At 39.9% G+C, this 25,463-nt stretch overlaps 1 long non-coding RNA gene across 1 annotated transcript in view; it reads right to left on the bottom strand.

Moving 5' to 3' along the window:
- The window catches only part of LOC140596224 (uncharacterized), a 91,116-nt gene that overhangs the window by 6,905 nt on the left and 58,748 nt on the right, over positions 1–25,463 (bottom strand). Inside the window, exons 3-5 of the long non-coding RNA XR_011998260.1 lie at positions 8,478–8,547; positions 7,922–8,036; positions 4,436–4,544 (exon numbers count right to left, since the gene is read on the bottom strand). This is a non-coding gene — a long non-coding RNA (uncharacterized lncRNA). The remainder of the gene's footprint in view (positions 1–4,435; positions 4,545–7,921; positions 8,037–8,477; positions 8,548–25,463) is intronic.

Consider the following 25,463-nt stretch of genomic DNA (forward strand, 5'->3'; position numbering starts at 1 on the left):
TGACATTTTCACAATATTAATTCTGCCAATCCATGACCATGGAATATTTTTCCATCTCTTTGTGTCTTCCTCAATTTCTTTCAGAAGTGTTCTATAGTTTTTAGGGTATAGATCCTTCACCTCTTTGGTTAGGTTTATTCCTAGGTATCTTATGCTTTTGGGTGCAATTGTAAATGGGATTGACTCCTTAATTTCTCTTTCTTCAGTCTCATTGTTAGTGTATAGAAATGCCATTGATTTCTGGGCATTGATTTTGTATCCTGCCACGCTACCAAATTGCTGTATGAGTTCTAGCAATCTTGGGGTGGAGGCTTTTGGGTTTTCTATGTAGAGTATCATGTCATCGGCGAAGAGGGAGAGTTTGACTTCTTCTTTGCCAATTTGAATGCCTTTAATGTCTTTTTGTTGTCTGATTGCTGAGGCAAGGACTTCCAGAACTATGTTGAACAGCAGTGGTGAGAGTAGACATCCCTGTCTTGTTCCTGATCTTAGGGGAAAGGCTCCCAGTGCTTCCCCATTGAGAATGATATTTGCTGTGGGCTTTTCATAAATGGCTTTTAAGATGTCGAGGAAAGTTCCCTCTATCCCAACACTCTGAAGGGTTTTGATCAGGAATGGATGCTGTATTTTGTCAAATGCTTTCTCTGCATCTAATGAGAGGATCATATGGTTCTTGGTTTTTCTCTTGCTGATATGATGAATCACATTGATGGTTTTACGAGTGTTGAACCAGCCTTGTGTCCCGGAGATAAATCCTACTTGGTCATGGTGAATAATTTTCTTAATGTGTTGTTGGATCCTATTGGCTAGTATCTTGTTGAGAATTTTTGCATCCATGTTCATCAGGGATATTGGTCTGTAATTCTCCTTTTTGGTGGGGTCTTTGTCTGGTTTCGGAATTAAGGTGATGCTGGCCTCATAGAACGAATTTGGAAGTACTCCATCTCTTTCTATCTTTCCAAACAGCTTTAGTAGAATAGGTATGATTTCTTCTTTAAACGTTTGATAGAATTCCCCTGGGAAGCCATCTGGCCCTGGACTCTTGTGTCTCGGGAGGTTTTTGATGACTGCTTCAATTTCCTCCCTGGTTATTGGCCTGTTCAGGTTTTCTATTTCTTCCTGCTCCAGTTTTGGTAGTTTGTGGCTTTCCAGGAATGCATCCATTTCTTCTAGATTTCCTAATTTATTGGCGTAGAGCTGTTCATAATATGTTTTTAGAATCGTTTGTATTTCCTTGGTGTTGGTAGTGATCTCTCCTTTCTCATTCATGATTTTATTAATTTGAGTCTTCTCTCTCCTCTTTTTAATAAGGTTGGCTAATGGTTTATCTATCTTATTAATTCTTTCAAAGAACCAACTCCTGGTTCTGTTGATCTGTTCCACAGTTCTTTTGGTCTCGATATCATTTAGTTCTGCTCGAATTTTAATTAACTGTCTTCTTCTGCTGGGGGTGGGGTCTATTTGTTGCTTTTTCTCTAGTTCCTTTATGTGTAAGGTGAGCTTTTGAATTTGAGTTCTTTCCAGTTTTTGAATGGATGCTTGTATTGCGATGTATTTCCCCCTCAGGACTGCTTTTGCTGCGTCCCAAAGATTTTGAACGGTTGTATCTTCATTCTCATTAGTTTCCATGAATCTTCTCAATTCTTCCTTAATTTCCTGGTTGACCTTTTCATCTTTTAGCAGGATGGTCCTTAACCTCCACGTGTTTGTGGTCCTTCCAAACTTCTTGTTGTGGTTAAGTTCTAATTTCAAGGCATTATGGTCTGAGAATATACAGGGGACTATCCCGATCTTTTGGTATTGGTTCAGACCCGATTTGTGACCCAGTATGTGGTCTATTCTGGAGAAAGTTCCATGTGCACTTGAGAAGAATGTGTATTCAGTTGAGTTTGGATGTAAAGTTCTGTAGATATCTGTGAAATCCATCTGGTCCAGTGTATCATTTAAAGCTCTCGTTTCTTTGGATATGTTGTGCTTAGAAGACCTATCTAGTATAGAGAGAGCTAGATTGAAGTCACCAAGTATAAGTGTATTATTATCTAAGTATTTCTTCAGTTTGGTTATTAATTGGTTTAAATATTTGGCAGCTCCCACATTCGGGGCATATATATTGAGGATTGTTAAGTCCTCTTGTTGGATAGATCCTTTGAGTATGAGATAGTGTCCCTCTTCATCTCTCACTATAGTCTTCAGGGTAAATTTTAGTTTATCTGATATGAGGATGGCTACCCCTGCTTTCTTTTGAGGACCATTTGAATGATAAATGGTTCTCCAACCTTTTATTTTCAGGCTGTAGTGTCCTTCTGTCTAAAATGAGTCTCTTGTAGACAGCAAATAGATGGGTCCTGCTTTTTTATCCAGTCTGAAACCCTGCGCCTTTTGATGGGGTCATTAAGCCCGTTCACGTTCAGTGTTACTATTGACAGATATGAGTTTAGTGTCATCATGATATCTATTCAGTCCTTGTTTTTGTGGATTGTTCCACTGAACTTCTTCTTAAAGGGGAATTTTAAGAGTCCCCCTTAAAATTTCTTGCAGAGCTGGTTTGGAGGTTACATATTCTTTCAGTTCCTGCCTGTCTTGGAAGCTCTTTATCTCTCCTTCCATTTTGAATTAGAGCCTTGCTGGATAGAGTATTCTTGGTTGCATGTTCTTCTCATTTAGGACCCTGAATATATCCTGCCAGCCCTTTCTGGCCTGCCAGGTCTCTGTGGAGAGGTCTGCTGTTACCCTAATATTCCTCCCATAAAAGTGAGGGACTTTTTTTCTCTTGCTGCTTTAAGGATCTTCTCCTTATCTTTGGAATTTGCAAGCTTCACTATTAAATGTCGAGGTGTTGAATGGTTTTTGTTGATTTTAGGGGGGGATCTCTCTATTTCCTGGATCTGAATGCCTGTTTCCCTTCCCAGATTCGGAAAGTTTTCAGCTAGGATTTGTTCAAATACATATTCTGGCACTCTGGCCCTTTCGGCGCCCTCGGGAACCCCAATTAAACGTAGGTTTTTCTTCCTCAGGCTGTCATTTATTTCCCTTAATCTATCCTCATGGTCTTTTAATTGCCTGTCTCTTTTTTCCTCAGTTTCCCTCTTTGCCATCAACTTGTCTTCTATGTCACTCACTCGTTCTTCCACCTCGTTAAGCCTCGTCGTTAGGACTTCTAGCTTGGATTGCATCTCATTTAATTGATTTTTAATTTCTGTCTGATTGGATCTAAATTCTGCAGTCATGTAGTCTCTTGAGTCCTGGTTTTTTCTAGAGCCACCAGTAGCTGTAAAATAGTGCTTCTGAATTGGCTTTCGGACATTGAATTGTAATCCAGATTTTGTAACTCTGTGGGAGAGTGGGCTGTTTCTGATTCTTTTTTGTTGAGGTGAGGTTTTCCTTCTAGTCATTTTGCTCAGTGCAGAGTGGCCAAAAACAAGTTGTATTGGGAAAAGGAGAAAAAGAGAGAGAAGTAAAGAAAAGAGAAAAAGAAAAAAGAGAAGAAAAAAAGGGGAAAAAGAGAAGAAAAAGAAAGAAAAAGAAAGAAAGGAGAAAAAAGAAAAAAAAGGGTGGGGTGGGGTGGGGGAAGCAATCAGAAATCAAGAAGAAAGAAAGAAAAAAAAGCACAAAACAAAACAAAAACAAAAACAAAAAACAAAAACAAAAAAACAAACAAACAAAAAAACACGGGGGAGTATCTTCCGATTCTGTATACTTTAAGTCCCTTGACTTCCCCTGGAACTTGTCCGTCTCGCTGGTCTTCTGGGGGAGGGGCCTGCTGTGCTGATTCTCAGGTGTTAGCACTTGGGGGAGCTGCTCTGCCCCTGCCTGGTGCAGGGCTCAGTGGGGGTTGTTCACCCCGTGAGGCCCCGTGAGGAAGCCACAGTGGCGGGGCCAGCTCTGGAGCCCTGGAGTCAGCCCCCGCAATAGCTCCGGGGCTCTCCGTCTGCAGGGCCTGGGGGCTCAGGGGCGCGGCCGCTGATCTGCTCAGTTCCAGGCAGGAGCGTCCTCGCTGTCCTGGGCCCACCCGGCCTCTGCCTGTCCGTGGGGGAGGCCGGATCCTGGGCTGTGTCCCGGCGCCCTGTGCTCCGGGGCCTGCGCTGTCGGATTCTCGCCCCGCAGCCCCCTCCGCGGAGCCGCCGCCCGAGCCCCTCCGAGCTGCTCCGGGTCCCGCCGTGCGGGCTGCAGCCCTTAGGGAGCTCGGGGCGCTCTCCCGGGGCGCAGGTGCCTGTTAGTGTCCCAGGGAGCCCGAGGGCATCCCCGCCCTCCTGGGTCCTGCTCCACCTGCCTGCGGGCCCCTTTCCGCCCGGGAAGGTTGGTGCAGCTCCTGCTCCTCCGGGACGGGGCTCTCCTGTCCTGGGGACACTCGCCCCGGCCTCAGCCCGGCTCCTCGTGGGGCCCCTCCCCCTTGGAGGCCTTTTGTTTCTTTATTTCTTTTTCCCCGTCTTCCTACCTTGATAGAAGCGCGAACTCTTCTCACTGTAGCATTCCCGCTGGTCTCTCTTTAAATCTCAGGCCGAATTCGTAGATTTTCAGGATGATTGGATGGTTATCTAGGTAATCTGTTGAGGACAGGTGACTTGGAGACCCTACTCTTCCGCCATCTTGCCCCTCCCCTCTCTTCTTGTCTTTTCTTGTTGGCATTTTTTGTTCCCTACTCCTCCAGCACCCAGTCTGGGACATATGAGGCAAGATACAACCAATAGAATTCACTGTGTGTCATTACTTGGGTCCCAAAGTCCCAAACCAGTCTGCCTTTTTCCTCTCTACCTCTCAGAGCCTTATATTTGTTGCTCATACAATATCCAGAGATTTCAGCTGCACCTAGCAGGAGTAACAGGGAGAAGTGTATCTACTCCTTTTGGTCCCCAAAATAGAAGTCCTTGTACTTTTAATACAAATGAAACATTTTTATATTTGTGTTTCCCCTTTCCTAGATAAAAGGTATCATGTTATTTACATCTTTAAATACACTGACTTGGGGCACCTGGGTGGCTCCGTGGTTGAGCGTCTCCCTTTGGCTCAGGTTGTGATCCTGGGGTCCTGGGATCAAGTCCCACATCAGGCCTCCCACAGGGAGCCTGCTTCTCCCTCTGCCTGTATCTCTGCCCCCCCCATGAATAAATAAATCTTTATTTTCTTTTACATAAATCTTTAAAAAAATAAACACACAGACTTTTTCACTTAACATTATGTTCTGGAGATCCCTCCACAGGCCTATGTGGAGACATTCATCATTCTTTACACCATACTTAGTGTATGCTTTGTATGACTGTGTGACAGTTTATTCATACATTACACAATTGATGAATATTTAAGTCGTTCCCATTCTTTTGCTATTCAAATAGTATCAGAATGAATATCTATATTTATTATATCAAAAATCTTTTTGTGGGATGCCTGGATGGCTCAGCGGTTGAGCGTCTGCCTTCGGCTCAGGTTCTGATCTGGGGACCCAGGATTGAGTCCCACATGAGGCTCCCCACGAAAAGTCTGCTCCTCCCCCCCGCCTATGCCTCTGCCTCTCCCTCTCTGTATCTCATGAATAAATAAATAAAATCTTTTTTAAAAATCTTTTTGGGGGATCCCTGGGTAGCGCAGCGATTTGGCGTCTGCCTTTGGCCCAGGGCGTGATCCTGGAGATCCGGGATCGAGTCCCACATCGGGCTCCCGGTGCATGGAGCCTGCTTCTCCCTCTGCCTGTGTCTCTGCCTCTCTCTCTCTCTCTCTGTGTGTGACTATCATAAATAAAATTTTAAAAAAATATATTTTTGTGTCATTTCCAGTATATCTTTAGAACATTTCTGGAAATAGGGTTTCTGAGTCAAAAAGTAAGGCTGTATATAAAATTGCTAGATATTTTCAAATTTCTCACCATAATGATTATATTAGTGCAATAAATTACCACATATCCAGTGTCATTATATAGAAATATTTTCTCACAGTTCTGGAGGCTAAAAGTCCAAAATTAGTTTCACTGGGCCAAAATCAAGGTGCTAGCAGTGGCTTCACTCCTAGAGACTCTAGGGGAACTTCCCTGTCTCCTTCAACTTTTGATATCTACCAACATTCTCTAGCTGTGACTTCATGACTCCAACCTCTGCATCCTTGGTCACATTGCCTTCCCTTCTTCTGTCTGTGTCAACTCTCCTTCTGCCTCTCTCTTATGAAGACACTTGAGTTTGCATTTAGGGCTCATTTTGATAATCCAGGATAACTTCTGTATTAGGTTGTTCACATTCTTTTACTATTCAAATAATGCCAGAGTGAATAGCTATATCTATACTTATTACTATATCTAAAATCATCAACTTACTTACATCTGCAAAGAACCTTTTCCATATAAGCAATATTTATAGGCTCCACGGATTAGGATCTAGTATCTTTGGGGACCACTACTAAGCCTACCCCAGTGATTATACCATTTTGCCCCCCTGTGAGCATGGTGTGAAAAAAACATGTCAGGACATGTTCTTCCACATTCTCACCAACTAAGTATAGTGACAAAACATTTGTATCTTTGCTAACCTAATAGTTAAGAAACAATATATTAGTGCAGTTTTAATTGCATCTCTCTTAATGCAAGCTGGAGACTTCATATCTTTAAAGACAACTTTTCTGTTAACTGTCAATTTCTTATGTCTTTGATAGGGCTGTTGTTTTTTCATGCCTCTATGTTGATAATTTAAATAGGAGGGATATCAATTCTTTGTTAAAGATGTTAGCTGCAAATGTTTTTTCCTGTGTCTTTAATTGGCTAGCATGTTTTTGCCGTGCAGAGTTGTCATTGTTTTTATGTTGTCAAATATATCAATCTTTTTCCTTAATGCTTCTGGATATTGTTTTATATTGAGGAAACTTTCTTCCACTTCCAGGTTATAGAATAATTCACCTATATTTTCTTCTAGTACTTGCATGGTTTTTTTTTTTTTTTCACATTTCATTCAGAACCATTTGGAAATTATCCTCCTGTTTTAAGATAGAGAAATGGGCCCCTACGTATTTTTTAACTTCTAGTTATTTAGCTATATCAATACCACTTCTTAATCATCCATTGTATCTCCACTTATTTGAAATGCTGCTTTAGTCATATTCTAATTTTTTTAATGTAATTGGGCTTATGTCACTATTTTCTATGGTTAAATTAATCTTTCTGTCAATTCATGGGCCAACAAAAATTAAAAGGATCTTTTACCTCCACTCACATAGAGCTTTTTCTTCAACACAGGAGGCTACACTTTCTGTCCAAAGGTACTCAGTATCTTGGAAATGTCCCCTTCCACCCAGACTTCCAGAAGGCTCTGGTTGGTTTGTGCCACAGCCTCTCCCTCCCACCTTCCTGCTCAGGGAAGTTCCATGTGCAGTTCACATTTTTGTCACAAGATGGCACTAACTCACCACCATCATTAAACCTCTACAAAGAAAAGTCATCTAAGCAAAAAAACCCCACAATGCCCTCTCATTTAAAATACAGCCTTTGAACCCCTGTTCAGAATGATTCTGATTCTGTCTGAGAAAATAGAATGGGTGTAAAATATTCTAAAAACATATACTCAAAAAAAAATACTCTGGGGACTGCAGATGATGAAACACTAGGTGACAGTAGCATGCCTTGGCAGTGGACAACACATGAAGAGGCAGCTGGGGAAGGAGGGACTGAGAGGAACTGGCATCCGCGCAGGGTCTGGACAGCTGCGTGCTGTGTCATGGATAGATGACAGATGGGATGGGAGAAGGTCTGGGTGGCCTGTACAGGGGCGGGATAGTGGAGGATGAATACCTTGCTCTCTGGAAGAGATCTTCTACAGTGTGGACACATCAACCCACGTTGGGGAGGGAAGAAAAACATCAGTGAACATGAAGTAGATTTAGGGTCAACTGTGGATGGAATTGCTTTAATATTCATATTAATTTTCCAAACAGAATTGGTGTGTCTTACCATCTGATATTTCTTCTCCTTTACTAAATGCACTCCTTTCCTTAAAGAAGAAAAAATTGGAGATGGATGCCACCAGGTAGCCAGATCCAGAATGTCAGTTCTGAGAGTCTCAAACCTGTGGGCTCAGCAAGAGGAAGAAAGGGATGGAAGTCTGTATCTTGGTATAATGGTTTCAGCCAGAATTTAATGGAATTTTTTACCCACTAGCAGCCATCCAGCTATACCATCATCATTTTCTAAATTGTCTAAACCTGAAATTGGCTGTCCAGCTTTGGTCTGAACTGGAGATAAAGCTGCACTTGTGAATATGAGTATTTTGGGTGATACAGCAAGAAGAGACCTATAAACACACATATAGGGAGAAACACTTTCAATTATATTTTTTCCTACTTCATTTTTCCAAAGTAATGAATACATATGTACATTACTTTTCTAAATCTCTTCATAAGTATATTCTGCTTTCAAATCTTCATCAAAATACTATTTTCCTGAGTACAGTATCTCAAACAACATATGAAAGTACATTTATAAACTGAAATTGTCTTGCATCCCTCACCAGCCACACTCCTACCCCGTCTCAAAGGGGTCTGTTGTCATTGAATGGTGCCTTCTCTCCAGAGGTGTCCCTGTGGATGAAGGGTATGTGAAAATAGACAATTGCACACATAAATACACACAGGGTCTTTTCAAAAAAAGGAATCACATTTCTCATCTTTTGCATACTATATTTCCCACTCAAATTGAATCTAAGCATTTATACTTGGATCTTACTAATGTTTGTGGTTTGGGCATATTTTGACATTTATTGTTCATTTATAACTTTACATGAATTTGCTGTTTAAATTACAAGCCAATTTTTGTTTGTTACTGTGTTTCACAAACCATGGATACTAATCCAGTAGATGAGTTATAGTTTGCAAATGATTTCTCCCTTGTTTTCACACAATTCTTAGTATATTCTCCATTTATAATGTGTTTTAAATTTCAGTAATATCATAATTGCTGACAATTCTAAAATTAAGTGAGTAACACACAGAGACCATGTAAGGTAGCCCCTAGGATTTAAGTCATTCAGAGCCCAGGAGCATTCAAGACAAAAAGTGAAAATTTGAAAAATGATACCACAGCCGGGGTGCCTGGGTGGCTCAGTTGGTTAGGTGTCTACCTTTGGCTAGGGTCATAATCCTGGAGTCCTGAGATCAAGCCCCACATCGGGCTATCTGCTTGGCAGGGAGCCTGCTTCACCCTCTCCTTCTGCCTGTCGCTCCCCCCAACGCCCGACTTGTGCTCTCTCTGTGTCAGATAAATAAAATCTTTAAAAAAAAATAATACCACAGTTAGCTGTTGATCCTAAGAAAATAAGTTGTTGGGGCACCTGGATGGCTCAGTGGTTGAGCACCTGCCTTTGGCACAGGTCATGATCCTGGGGTCCCGGGATGGAGTTCTGTATCGGGATCCCCACAGGGAGCCTGCCTCTCCCTTTGCCTATGTCTCTGCCGCTCCCTCTGTGTTTCTCATGAATAAATAAATAAAATAAAATAAACAAAAAAAAGAAAAGTTGTTTCCCTAGTTTATTTAAATCTCCTTAAAGTCAGCACCCTGATTTGAATAATGTATGTTTTGAATAGCTATTAAGACTAAAGGAGATTAGGGGCACCTGGGTGGCTCAGTGGTTGAGCACCTGCCTTCAGCACAGGTCGTGATCCTGGGGTCCTGGATCGAATCCCACATCAGGCTTGGGAGCCTGCTTCTCCCTCTGCCTATGTCTCTGCCTCTCTCTATGTGTCTCTCATGAATAAATGAATAAAAAAATCTTTTTTAAAAAAGGAGATTAAATATAAAATGCATTTGCTTAAAGTAGCTCTGTACATATTGCTTTCCTTCCCTCTAGATCACCTGTCTGATCTGTGCTTCTGCCTTAGCCTAATTCAGCACTTTGAGGATCAGCCAACACATGTGGCCCAATACCCAGGTGTCTTAGCACAAAGGGTGAGATTTCATCTGTTATCTTCATCAGAGAGGTTGCTTAGTGAGTACCTGCAGGGCCACAATAGTAGGAGAGCTGATCCAATCAGTTCTCCAGCTCTAGAAGCCCATCTTCTAAAAGGGAGACTGCTCTGTTCTCTAGGGAGGGCACAGGATAGAACTTCATTCCCATTCTGCCACTTATCTAGAGAGGTGACTTAGGTAGGCTCTGTCAATCTGAGCTTGGTCACCTGTGAAATGAGATTTACCATACCTTCGTCACGGAGCTGTCCCAATGAGTAAGAAAACCTGCCTAGAGTATACGGCATGTAGTGTGACTATTCAATGGCCATTTAAATGTAATGGACAGTAAGACTGAGGGTCAGTGCATGCTGGTTAAATATAGGGGCTCAGCAGCCAAAGAGAATCTGTTCAAATCTTGGTCTTGTGACTTGCTAGCCCTGCCCTCAGTTCTCTGATGTTTAAAGTCAGGCAACAAAAAAGAATAATAATAAATTATAAATAAGTAATAAATAAATAAAATGAGGCAACCATAGCTCCAATTCATAGGCTGTGGTGATGACTGAGTAAGTATAGGTTTATCACATACAACAGTATGGGGCACAAAGGGAGTCAGTAATAATATTGACCTTTCTTATCATTATTATCAAACGAGAATGGATCATTAGAGATTTTAGGGTCACTTTTTTAAAAAGATTTTATTTATTTATTCATGAAAGACACGGAGAGAAAGAGAGGCAGAGACACAGGCAGAAGAATAAGCCGGCTCCATGCAGGGAACCCAATGCGGGACTCGATCTTGAGACCCTGGTATCACGCCTTGAGGCGAAGGCAGACGCTCAACTGCTGAGCCACCCAGGCGTCCCTTTAAGGTAACTTTTATTATTATGTGGGCTTATATTGATTGGCCTGAATTGACTTTAATAATATGATGTTTATCATAAAAAGAGTAATTTGCATAACTATAAGTAGATGGTCATGTCATTGCTAATCTTAAAAATGCATGATTATACATGTATAGTAGAATTTCTGAAAAAATATACAAATGATCACAGTGTTTATCCATGGGAAATAGACTTTCAAAGATATTTAATGATTTTTTTTCTTTGAGCATTATCTATTTTTAACTATCATAAAGGTGTCTTCGCTTTGAAGGTGAAAAAATAGTAAGAATGAAAAAACATGGGGATCCCTGGGTGGCGCAGCGGTTTGGCGCCTGCCTTTGGCCCAGGGCGCAATCCTGGAGACCCGGGATCGAATCCCACATCAGGCTCCCAGTGCATGGAGTCTGCCTGTGTCTCTGCCTCTCTCTCTCTCTCTCTCTCTCTCTCTCTCTCTCTGTGTGTGTGTGTGTGTGACTATCATAAATAAATAAAAAATTAAAAAAAAATGAAAAAATATCCCTAGACCTCACCATAGGAAAGTGGCTCAGCAACAGAATGGGCAACATCACTAAGCCAAGGGAATTAAGTACTAGATGGTCTCAGACCTAACTTTTGAATTTATATGACAGTATCAGGGACACTATAGATGCCTAGGGGAAGAACAAACATGCTGCTCAAATAAATCTTACATTGGAGAAGTCCTCTGATGTCTCCACTCCCCAGGACTTAGTAAAGGTCATGAGAGGAGGGATCCCTGAGTGGCTCAGCTGTTTAGTGCCTGCTTTCGGCCCAGGGCATGGTCCTGGAGTCCCGGGATCGAGTCTCACATCAGGCTCCCTGCATGGAGCTTGCTTCTCCCTCTGCCTGTGTCTCTGCCTCTCTCTCTGTGTGTGTCTCTCATGAATAAATAAATAAAATCTTTTTTAAAAAGGTCATGAGAGGAAAGTACTTTCACAGCATGCTTTTTTTCTCTTCTCTCCAAATAAAGCCCCTTGGACTGAAAGCATTCTCTTGGGTCTAACCTCCCAGTTAGCCAAGCAGGGAAGCTACAGTGGAGGGAATGCAGGAGGGTACATGAGATCACCCAGTGCTCTCAGCTCACAGCTTCCAGAGGGGAGATGCTTTAACAGTAGGATTCGGGGGGGAAACTTAGTCACAGGTTCCTTCAGCCTAAGGCCCAGCCCAACCAACACATGTGGATTAAAACATCTCTAAGGCACCTTCCTTATGCAACTAAAATAGTAAAACGAAAGGAATATACATACACAGTCCAGCACTTGTCATAGAAATCAGTTCAAGTTCAAAGTGGAATGAGTTCCTTAATGAACATAGGGATGTGGATGTAGTCTGGACACAAGAAAATGATCTCCCTGCAGTCATTGTCATCTCTTACCAGGATGGCCCAGATCAGGTTCCTGATGCACAGGCCTAGATGAGTAACAGTGTGAATAAAAGCCAGAAAATTAGGCCTGGATAAAGGGAAGATGTTTCATGTTCATGAGATACCTGATAATGTTTTGGGCTAGCAGGAACCTGGGAACTCTAAGACTAAACATAGTTGATTTTAAAAGTTACTGAAAACAGTATCATATCTGCCAATTCTGTTAGAGCTCCTACAGCACGTAAAGTGAGAAAATGGGTGTGTCTATTTTAGAAGTTCTGTAAGAGAATACATATGGGATATATCCTTGTAACATATATATTTGCTTTCCTGCTCCTTCAGATCCCAGTGATCTCTATGAGTTGTTCATGGTAAAGGTATCTCCTCTGTTGGGGAGAGAACAGAGGAGAGATGATACATATACATCAAAGTTTTACAGTATTAAATGTCAGATATTTCCTGTTGGTTTGTTCATTTCTCCTCACAGCAGCTCTGTGAGGTAAGCACCAACTTGCCCACTTTACAGATGACATGCTACAGGATCACATGCATCTACTTAGAGACATCTTTCTTCATTTTCTACAGGTTATTTTTTCCCAATGAAAAGACCTAATTTTTAGAAACAGAAACAAAATGTTTTCTTCACAGAAGATTACAAAATCAGTAACTGTGCTATGATCCCAATGCTCCTTGAAAAATATTTATAGAAAAACAATGAAAGGACATATACATCATTTTATATCCTACTTATGCCTACATCTACATATCAGGTTTATTACATGTAAATCAGATGTCTTCTGTGTGACAAGTACTGTCAGTCCAATTCCACATCTGCATCCACATCTTCCCTCTCTTGATATCTAGACTGGAGATCTAGAAATATCCATAGGCCAAAAGATGAGTATTAGTGTCCGGCCCAGGGATGGTGGTGTATGACCTCAAGTGGACTCCACTCCAAGTAACCTTAGCCCAAGCTTGACTCTGAGTCAAGATGGAAACCCATCATCTGAACAGGAAATAAGTTAGTTGAGCAGTGAGGTGCTATCCCCTGGGAAGCTGAGGCAACTTATAACACCTCCTCCATTGAATAGCACTCAGAGGCTACAACCTTCTCCTGAGGAGACCTCATTCCCAGAAAGAGAGTGAAAGGCAAGGTGGTTTCAGTCTTGGCTCTCTCATGGTTGCAAACTAAAGGTTTTACTTTCCCTTTAGTCTGTGGCCAAGTTATGTGGAAGACTCAGGAAATGATTTTGTGTCTCTATCACTAGGAAGATGGTCCTCTCACTGAGACCTGTGAGGGATCCATCTAAAGTGGCAGGGAGTTTCCACTTCATTAAAGACCTCATTTCCCATTTGTGTGGGTCTGGACTAGCATCCACAGGAAAAAGAGAAGAGATTGAGTTCTCAAAAACAAGCCCAAGACTGGGATCCAGACCTCACCATCTAATCCTCCTGACTTAGTGACATGGTTTTCACAGATTTCTTACAATATAGTCACCCCTCCAAATGTTCCTCCCATGCCTGACACCCTAGTATGATCTACTGCTCTTTATCTCTCTCCTATCCACAGAAGGACACCTATTGAAATATCTCTATAACCTAGAGGTGGAGGAAACTTTTCCAATTATGCCTAGATATCTAGAAGCAATTAGGGAATTAGTGATGTATGTAATTCCATTTAAAAATTACATGACAAAACCAAAAAAATAAGCAAAGAAAAATTAAAAATTACAAACTGGAAAAAATATTTGCAACTTACATCACAGGTGGTTATAATATATATAGTCATGCAAAAATACTCCCCAAAAAACACCAGGAAAGAAAAAGGGGCAATTCATACAAAAAAAAGTATTTCACCCCAAAAAAGTACCTTAATCTTGTAAAAATTGCTCAGCCTAACTCATGATAAGAAATTCAGAGAAAAAAATTCCTACTGCTCACTAATTAGATAGCCTGTGAGCAAATTAGCATTCCCATGCATCACTGAAAGTAATATAAAATGGTTCAAACCTTGTGTATGGGATTTGATACTATCTAGTAAAATTACATATGTATTTCCTTTTGGAACGAGTAATCTCTCTTTTAAGAATCTATCCTAAAGAAATAATACAAAAATGAAAAATCATAAGTACAAGATAATTCTTTAAAGAAAAATTCATCAGTAGAAAACTAGAAACGAGATAGCTGTCTACCAATAGGAGGCTGGATGAATAAGCTATGCACATCTATATCCTGGCATATGCTGCGGCTGGAAAAGCAATGAGAATTTAAAAAAGAAAAGCAATGAGGACTCCCTTTCTGTACTGCTATGACTATTGTTTGTTGAAAAAAGGAAGGTACAAAAAAAGTATAGAGCTGTTTCTGTCCAATACAATATTCATAGACACACAGGACTATTTATTTTTTTAAGATTTATTTATTTGAGAGAGAGCAATAGCAAGGGGAGGGGCGAGGTGGTGGGGAGTAGACTCTCCACTGAGCGTGGAGCTAGACCCTGGGGACCTGCGGTTTGATGCCAGGACCCTGAGATCATGACCTGAGCCAAAACCAAGAGTGGAACATTTATCCAACTGAGTCACCCAGGCACCCCTAAATTTAAATTAGTTATATTAAATGAAATAACAAATTCAGTTCTTCTGTTGCAGTAGCCATATTTTAGATGCTGAACACCTACATGTAGTTAGTGACTACCAAGTTGGATAGCACAGATACAGAACATTTTCATTTCTGCAGAAATTTTTATTGCAGAGCACTGGTATAGAATATCCCACCTTTTACAAATGAACATGTATATAATAACATATATTCCCATAAAAATATAATACATATTTACAGGCACCAGGTAGTAAAAAGGACAATCAACAGTGACCAACCCAATAGCAATGAGCATCTCTAGTTCCCAGACTGAATCCTCTAAAAAAAATATTTCCCCCTAAAAGAACCAGACTTCCTTTAAAAAACAGCTAATTCCAGGGGCTGAGTAGGGACTGTACCAGATGACCCTGGACTAAACAGTTCAAAGTAGAAAGCATATCAAAGACACAAAAGCCAACACAAAGGGACTCCCACAAACCTAAGACCAATTGAACACTGAAAACATTAATGGCCGCAGTAGATTACAGGCTCAAGTATATAAACATCTAGATCTCATGATGACACTCTTAAAGAAAAACAAAAAACACAAGAACAAACTCATAGTTCATCTTTGGAGGATCCAAAGGAAACAATTCGTTATTTTAAAAGTGGAAATAGTGCAAAAGAAGTAAGCATTCATCCTTCCCTTCTGTCTGGACCACACTCAATGTAATCATGTAGTTGATAAGAGGAAGTTTGTTTTATAGAAGAATTCTAACTAATAAATGCAGAAGAAATTAAAGAATTAAAACATCACTCCTTACATCTGTTAAAGACATGTAAACCGGGATCCCTGGGTGGCGCAGCGGTTTGGCGCCTGCCTTTGGCCCAGGGGGCGATCCTGGAGACCCGGGATGGAATCCCACATCGGGCTCCCGGTGCATGGAGCCTGCTTCTCCCTCTGCCTGTGTTTCTGCCTCTCTCTCTCTCTCTCTCTCATAAATAAATAAAAATTTAAAAAAAATTTTAAAGACGTGTAAACCTACACAATTATCTTTAAGAAGCTACAAAAACCTGAGGTGGATTGGAAATTTAATAATGGGTAGATCATGCTGACAATGCCTGACAGACAGCACATGGAATAGAGAGGAAAGTGAGTGGAATGGAAAGCACATTATACAGGGGAATGGGTGAGCGTGCTTGCCTGTCCTCACTCAGGTTACTGGAAGCTGTACAGTAACACTGTGCCTCTTCCCCAGCTCCATTCCACAGCCCCCTCCCGCACACAGCAGTGAAACTGAAGGTCGCACATCATGGAAATGTGGGCTCATCCCTGCTTGCTGTTCTATGTCCAAGTATTCTATCTGATAGTCATGCTATGATGTTCATGTCACAGGCATTACATTGACAGAATGTAGGGGGCCAAATTAGAATGAGGAGCTAATATTTTGAGGGCCTACTAGATGCCAGATGCTATAGGATGTTATTTTCCTACTTTTTTCTTTAAATCTTCAAAGCAATGTAATTGAGGGAAAATGTAATCTGAGGAACATAATTACCTCCTTTCTGTGACTGGGAGATACTCAAGCTCACAGAACAAGTCCATGCTCAAAGAATTCTAGGGAGGTGACAGACATAGAAGCCAAATTGAAGTGACAAACACTGGCCAATTCTGTGACTAGGTGACCAACAAAATAAATAATTATAATGTTAGATGGTAACCCTTTCAGCAAAATAGGAATCTATAAGTCATAGTAAATAAATGGATGAATAAATAAATAAAAGTATAGGGAAGAGTGGGACACTCTACCCAACATTTGAATATCAATTAATAAATCTAAAAGGAATGACAAAATTATAAAAGCAACACTTAACAACTATCATAGTAATGAGTGATTTAAGCAAGAATCATAAACAGATTTTCAGGCTGTACCAAGTCCCACAGCAGTCAGAATCACCATGGTAACCATGCTGGCCAAGGAAAGCTAGGAAAAAACATATAGCAGTCATCTTGATTTGTCTCCTAACAAGTGCTAGAAACTGAGGAGGATTGACATAATTGATAGTAACTTACCACACATACTCCTCACAATAAATATTCCTACCAGCTTCAACAATACACTCATATACACATGTGTGTGCACACACACAGAGTTATACATACTCTCTCCCTCTTTTTCTTACCACCCAAGAACCCAGGAATTCATTGATGGGTTGATTTATTTGGGGATAAAGAAGAAAAATTTCACAATTCAATTTTAACCACATATAAAGTTGAATGCTACGAATCTATTTAATTTTAGTAACTGATTTTCTGGAGATGACCTATAGAATTTTCTCTGGAACATTTTTCTCCCTAGTTTAAGTACTTTGCCAATAATACCTAAAAGCCAATATGGAAATCTAGGCAAATGAATATCATGATGATAAACTTTATGCATCAACTTGGCAGGGCTAAAATGATCAAATATTTTATCAAACATAATTCTGCTTGTTTCTGTGAGACTACATTTGAATGAGATAGACATTTTAAATGGGTAATCTTTCAGTAAAGCAGCAAGCCATATGGTGGTTGGGTGGTCCTCATTCAATCCCTTGAAGGTCTGAAAAACATAAAGGGCTGATCTTCCCTGAGCCAGAGGGAATTCTGCCAGGAGACTTGCATTTGGAATTTATCCACAACATCAGCATCTTGTGTTTCTCTAGCTGACAGCCTTCAGACTCCAGCTGTAACTCATTCCGGAGTCTCTAGCCTGCCAGCCTACCCTATCAAATTTTGGACCTGCCAAGCCTCCACAATCTCATGAGTCAATTCCTTAAAATAAATCTCTCTATATAAATATGCTATGGTTCTGTTCCTCTGGAGAGCACTGACTAATACAGGTGTTAAGCATCAAGTATTTTTTCTGTCCCAGAGTAACTTGTGCTTTCAACTAAAAAAAATCCTGGCAACATTTGGCTACTGGCAGTGCAGTGAAAATATAATACTTGAAAAGTGTAGGGCAGCCCGGTTGGCTCAGCGGTTTAGCGCCGCCTTCAGCCCAGGGAGTGATCCTGGAGACCCGGAATCCAGTCCCATGTCGGGCTCCCGGCATGGAGCCTGCTTCTCCCTCTGCCTGTGTCTCTGCCTCTCTCTCTCTCTCTCTCTCTCTCTCTCTCTCATAACTAAATAAAATCTTTTTTAAAAATCCTTGAAAAGTGTAATAAAAAGATTACCATTGAGGGGTGCCTGAGTGGTTCAGTCTGTTTAGCATCTGCCTTTGGCTCAGGTCATGATCCCAGGGTCCTAGGATGGAGCACAGCATTGGGCTCCCTGATCAATGGGAAGTCTGCTTCTCCCTCTTCCTCTGCTCCTCCCCCTGGCTTGTGCTCTCTCACGCTTTCTCTTCACCCTCTCTCTTAAATGAATAAATAAAATCTTTTAAAAAATATATTACCATTGAGACAACCTACTGAATGAAAGAAGATATTTGCACATAATATATCTGATAGGGAGTTAATATCCAAAATATCTAAAGAACTTATACAATTCAACAGCAAAACAAAACAAAAACAAAAACAAATCAACTAAGAAAAGGACAGAGGACCTGAAAAGACATTTTTCCAAAGAAGACATACAGATGACCAATAGACACACAAACAGATACTTAAAATCATTAATCATCAGGGAAATGCAAATCAAAATCACAATTTGGTATCCTCACATCCATCAGAATTCCTGGTATCAAAAAAACAAGAAATAACAAGTGTTGACAAGGATATGGAGAAAAAGGAATCTTTGTGCACTGTCGGTGGGAATGTAAATTGGTGCAGCCACTGTAGAAAACAGTATGGAGGCTCCTCAAAAAATTAAAAACAGAACCTCCATATAATCTAGTAATTCCACTACTGGTTATTTATGCCCTTTAACAGAAACACTAATTTGAAAAGATATGCATCTCTATATTTACTACAGCATTACTTACAATAGCCAAGATATGAAAGCAACCTGTGTTCACTGATAGATGAATGGATAAAGAAGATGTGCTATACAGAAACATGCACACAAATACACACTCAATGGAATATTACTCGGCCATAAAAAAGAATGAGATCTTGTCATTTGTCACAACATGGATGGACCTACAGAATATTATGCTAAGTAAAATAAGTCAGAGGAAGATAAATAACATATGACTTCACTTATATATGGAAAATAAAAAAATGAACAAAGCATAAACAGACCCATAAATACAAAGAAAAAAACTGGTGGTTGCCAGAGGGAAGAGGGATGAGGGGATAGGCAAAATTGGTTAAAAGAAATACTGCTACTGTCACACCATCATAAAGTATGAACTAAACTACACAGAGGTAATCTATGTAGTACAGCTATGTCCATAGATGTGTAAGGACCATACTCTGAACAGTTCAAAACATGGCTGAGACAAATTAAAGCCTACACAAAGGAAGGACATATCTTCTTCAGGAGTCAGAAGACTCAGTATTGTTAAGATATCTATTCTCATGGTGATCTATAGATTCGATGCAATTGTAAAAAATCCTAGCATACATTTTTTTAGAAGAAATTGGCAGGCATTTTCTTTTTTGTTTTTTTGTTTGTTTGTTTGTTTTGTTTTTTATTTTGTTTTTTGTTTTTGTTTTTGTTTTGGTAGGCATTTTCTAAACGTCATGTGTTAATGCGAAAAAGAGGAGTTAGAAAATAAGTACTACATTATGTCAAGACTCATGATGAATCTAAAGCAATCAATATAGTGTGATATTAGGACAAAGGTAGAAATATATAACAAAGCAAGATGAAGAATCCACAAATACCCACACATATATAGATAACTGCTTTTTCACTAACCTACAAAGGCAATTCAGTGAAGAAAGAATAGTCTTTTCAACAAATGGTTCTGGGACAAGTATGTATCCATATACTCAAACATAAACTGTGATCTATATATGGTACCATATGCAAAAGTGAACTCACAATGAATCACTAATAAAATTACAAGAGCTAAAACCATAAAACTTCTAGAAGAAAACACAAAAAAAATTCTTATGGCCATAGGTTAAGAGAAGATTTCCTAGATATGATATCAAAAGCAAAATCAAAACCATAAATGAAAAATTAGACATCCTCAAAATTAAAAACTTATGTTCTTTCAAAGACATTGTTGAATTAAAACACGAGCTTCTGACCACAAGAAAATATTTGCAAGTCTTATCTCATAAAGGACTTGTATCCATAATAAAAAATCTTGCAAAGTCAATAAGAAGAAAACAGACACTCCAATAAATAAGTGGGCAAAAGATACAAAACGATGCTCCACCAAAGAAGGAATACAAATGTCAAATAAGCAAATAAGGGGTGCCTTGGTGGCTCAGGCAGTTAAGCATCTGCCTTCAGCTCAGGTCATGATCCCAGAGTTAGAGCCCCACTCTGGGATCAGGCTCTCTGCTCTGAGGGGAGCCTGATTCTTCCTCTCCCTCTGCCTGCCACTCTCCCTGCTTGTGCTCTCTGTCAAATAAATCAATAAAGTCTTTTTTTAAAAAAAGCTAATGAAAAAATAGTGAAAGGGAATAAAGGGGAAAGGAGAAAAAATGAGTGGGAAATATCAGAAAAGGAGACAGAACATGAAAGACTCCTAACTCTGGGAAACAAACTAGGGGTAGTGGAAGGGGAGGTGGGTGGGGGGTGGTGTGACTGGGTGACAGGCACCGAGGTGGGCACTTGACGGGATGAGCACTGGGTGTTATTCTATATGTTGGCAAATTGAACACCAATAAAAATAAATTTGTAAGTAAAAATTAATTAATTAATTAATTAATTAATTAAAAGATGTTGAACATCACTAGTCATTAGGGAAATGTAATCTCACTATACCCCTCTGAAAATGGTTAAAATAAAAACAGTGACCATACCAAGTTCTGACAGAGTTGTGGAGGATGGAACACTCATACACTACTGGTGACAATGAAACATTGTGCAACCATGTTGGGAAAACAGTTTAGCACTCTTACAAAGTTAATTTTACAAATTCTCTAGGTAAATACACCTCAGTATTAGAGAAATAAAACATATGTCCAAGCAAAGACTTATACCCAAATATTCATAGCAGCTTTATTTATACAACTGAAAATAATCCAAATATCCAATACCAGATGAACAGATAGAATAAATAGTGGTATATCCATAAAGTGAAATATTAGGCAACAAAAAAGAAGGAAATATTAACACGTGTAACAAATGGATAAATATAGAAATAATTAGGTTGAAGGAAAGATTATCACAAAAGAATACACAATATATGATTATATCCACATAAAATTATAGGGTAAGAAAACTAATCCATAGTACAGAAGATGAGTGGTTGCCTGGGAATGTGGTAGAGTAACAAGGAGAAAAAGACTGGAGAGAGATGGATGGGGCATTACAAAGGGGTATGAAGAAGCTTTTTAAGGTGATGATATTATCTTGACTGTAGTATTGGATTTACAGGTGTATACATATTAAAACTATTAAAGCAAAAACTTTAAATTTGTAGAGTATATTGCATGTTAATAATACCCTGAATAAAGTATTTGTAGAGTATTTATATATTCATAATTGTATGATGCAATTAATTAGATGAAAGATTCCCACCATTATATTCTTACAGTATTAACAGATCCACACTATGTCTTGTCAAATTGGTCCACGGTACATAGAACCAAAACGGAGGGGTGCCTGGGTGGCTAAGTTGGTTAAGAGTCTGCCTTCAGCTCAGATCATGATCCCAGGGTCCTGGGATCGAGCCCCACATCAAGCTCCCTGATTAGCGGGAAACCTGCTTTTCCTCCTCCCTGCTCATGCTCTCTCTTGCTATCTCTATTGTTATCTCTCTCTCTTTCTCAAATAAATAAAATCTGTTTTAAAAAAAGAACTAAAACAGAAATAATCAGTTCCAATGAAATATATCCAAATATTAAGAGAAAGTTGATTCAAAAAAAAAAGTATTATATGTTAGGAAACTGATCATAGTGATATTTAAGAGTAACTGGTTATTTTAGGGAACATGGCACTGCTAAGTATCATTATAATAGGGCAAACTATAGGATAACAAATAATTATTAAAATATTAATTTCTAGGGGCACCCACCTGGCTAAGTCAGTGGAGCAAGCAACTCCTGATCTTGGGGTGATGAGTTCCAGCCCCAGATTGGGTTTGGAGCCTCCTTAAAAAGCAAAATAGGGGCACCTGGGTGGCTCAGTCTGTTAAGCATACAACTCTTGACTTTGGCTCAAGTCATGATCTCAGGCTCATGAGATCAAGCCCCATATTAGGCTCCACACTAGAAGTGGGGCCTGCTTAAGATTCTCTCTCTCCTTCTGCCCTTCCCCCTGTTCATGCTCTCTCTCTCTCAAAAACAAAACACATACAAAAAATAAAATATTACATTCTAGTCACTGACATTTTAAATGAACACTTGGAAAATTTCTGGATTCTGGCCCATTAAAAAGTGTCATTATATAATGGTAAAAAGCATATAGTCACCAGGGGAAAAATTTATATTACAATGTCAAATTGCTATGAAGATCTAACAACTGCATATCTCCACACCCAGCTATGAGGTACATGGGAATTGCCAATTATTATTTATATGATGAGAAAACTACATGTTTGCTTTTTGCAAATGCATGTTAAAGATCAACTTCCACCCACAAGTATATGGTCAAGTAATCTCTGACAAAGCAGGAGAGAATATCCAATGGAAAAAGGCTCTTCAGCAAATGGTGTTGGGAAAACTGGACAGCTACATGCAGAAGAATGAAACTGGACCACTTTCTTTCACCATACACAAAACTAAGTTCAAAATGGATGAAAGACCTAATTGTGAAACAGGAAACTATGAAAATCTTAGAGAACACAGGTAGCAACCTCTTTGACCTTGGCTGTAGCAACTTCTTACTAGACACATCTCCAGAGGCAAGAGAAACAAGAGCAAAAATGAACTATTAGGACTTCATAAAGATAAAAAGCTGAAGTGAAGGAAACAATCAACAAAACTAAAAGGTGGCCTATGGAATGGAAGAAGGTATTTGCAAATTACATTTCTGATGAGGTGTTAGTATCCAAAATCTGTAAAGAAATACTCAAACTCCACACCCAAAAAACAAATAATTCAGCTAAGAAATGGGCAGAAGACATGAATAGACAATTTTCCAAAGAAGACATTCAGATGGACAACAGACACATGAAAAGATGCTCAACATCACTCATCAGCAGGAAAATGCAAATCAAAATTACAATGAGGGGCACCTGGGTGGCTCAGTGGTTGCGCGTCTGCCTTTGGCTAAGGGCATGATCCCAGGGTCCTGGGATCGAGTCCCACACCAGGCTCCTCACAGAGAGCCTGCTTCTCCCTCTGCCTATGTCTCTGCCTCTCTCTGTGTGTCTCTCATGAGTAAATAAATAAAAATCTTAAAAAAAATAAACTATAGGCACGCCTGTGTGTCTCAGCGGTTGAGGGTCTGCCTTCAGCTCAGGGTGTGATCCCGGAGTTCTGGGATCAAGTCCCACTTCGGGCTCCCTTCGAAGAGCCTGATTCTCCCTCTGCCTATGTCTCTGCCTTATCTCTGTGTCTCTCATGAATAATTAAATAAAATCTTTTTTAAAGACAAAAATAAAAATAAACTAAAATAAATTTTAAAAAGCTATAATGAGATATCACTTCACACCAGTCAGAATGGCTACAATTAACAACACAGGAATCAGTAGATGTTGGTGAGCATACAGAGAAAGGGAAATCCTCTTACACTTTTGGTGGGAATGCAAATTGGTACAGCCCCTCTGGAAAATAGGATGGAAGTTCCTCAAAAATGGAACTACCCTGAGATTCAGCAATTGCACTACTAGGTATTTACCCAAAGGATACAAAAATACAGATTTAAAGAGGTACATGCACCTCAATGTTTATAGCAGCATTATCAACACTAACCAAACTATAGATAGAACCCAAATGTCTATCAACTAACAATGGATAGAGATGTGACATACTCATACAGTGGAATATTACTCAGCCATCAAAAAGAAAGAAATCTTGCCATTTGCAATGGCCTGGATGGAGCTACAATGTATTATGCTAAGCAAAATAAGTCAGAGAAAGACAAATACAATATGATTTTACTCATATGTAGAATTTAAGAAACAAAACAGATGAACATAGAGGAAGGGGAAAAAAAGAGAGGGGGAAGCAAACCATAAGAGACTCTTAAGGACAGAAAACAAACTGAGGTTGTTGGAGGGCTGTGGGTCGGGGGTGGGCTAAATGGGTGATGAGTATTAAGGAAAACACTTGTTATGATGAGGACTGGGTGTTGTATGTAAGTGATGAATCACTAAATTCTACTCCTGAAATCAATATTACACTATATGTTAACAACTGGAATTTAAATAAAAATTTGAAAAAAAAAAGACCAACTTCCTTTACCAACTAGACAATTATGTTTCAGAAAAAAAAGGCTTCCCTAAGATGAACCTCAATAGTTACTACACAGCATGTAGACACTGAAGGAATAAAATTCCACCTGCTAAACCTCTTCTCCCACAATGAGATCAAAATAGCTCTCTATTTTTAGACTAGTCTATGAACCTCACAAGAGCTATTCCACATCACACTTTTGTTCAAATCTATGAACAAACTTGAGCCAGGCATCAATTTCCACCAGGAGAGTGAAGTGTTGGAGTCTTCTGAGGACTGCTGTTCTTGAATCTGGAGTAGAAGCTTCAGCAGCTATCAGGACACAAATCCTCAGAACCTGCCTTCTTCAAGTACCTGATGTGAGTTGGGCCACCGGCATGAAGAGCTACACAGGGAGAGACGGATCAGGAATCACTATGATTTACTGGCGTATTTGTTCAGCACCATGCCAGGCCCTGGGTTAGTGGCAATCACACTAATACAACTGGATCGTAATCATAACAACCACGATTTAATGGGCTTCTCACAGAGCCTTTTTCTCCTCCTTTCCTGGTTTATCCTCCAACAACAAAGTTGAAAAGGAGTAAGAATTCACCTGAATTCATATCGACATTCATGATTCCACAGCAACCTCAGGGCCATAGGCTTGCTCGTGTGTATCAGTGACTGTTCTCAGTGATCCTGTGGGTGAAGCATTCTCATCCCATTTTACAGATGGGTCAAACAAGAAGTCTCAAGAAAATATTTGCCAACATATAACATATCACCCAGTGCTCATCCCCTCAAGTGCCCCCCTCAGTGCCCGGCCCGTCACCTCACCCCATCCCCCGCCCACCTTCCTTTCCACTACCTTACCACTACTTGTTCGTTTCCCAGAGTTAGGAGTCTCCCATGTTTTGTAACCTTCACTGATATTTTCATTCATTTTCTCTCCTTTCCCCTTTATTCCCTTTCACTATTTTTTATATTCCCCAAATGAATGAGACTATATAATGTTTGTCCTTCTCCGATTGACTTATTTCACTCAGCATAGTACCCTCCAGTTCCATCCACGTCAAAGCAAATGGTGGGTATGCACCGTTTCTAATGGCTGAGTAATATTCCATTGTATATACAGACTACATCTTCGTTATCCATTCATCTTTCGATGGACACCGAGGCTCCTTCCACAGTTTGGCTATTGTGGACATTGCTGCTATAAACATTGGGGTGCAGGTGTCCTGCCATTTCACTGCATCTGTATCTTTGGGATAAATCCTCAGCAGTGCAA

Source organism: Vulpes vulpes, chromosome X (assembly GCF_048418805.1).
Source record: "Vulpes vulpes isolate BD-2025 chromosome X, VulVul3, whole genome shotgun sequence".
Lineage (NCBI taxonomy): Eukaryota > Metazoa > Chordata > Mammalia > Carnivora > Canidae > Vulpes > Vulpes vulpes.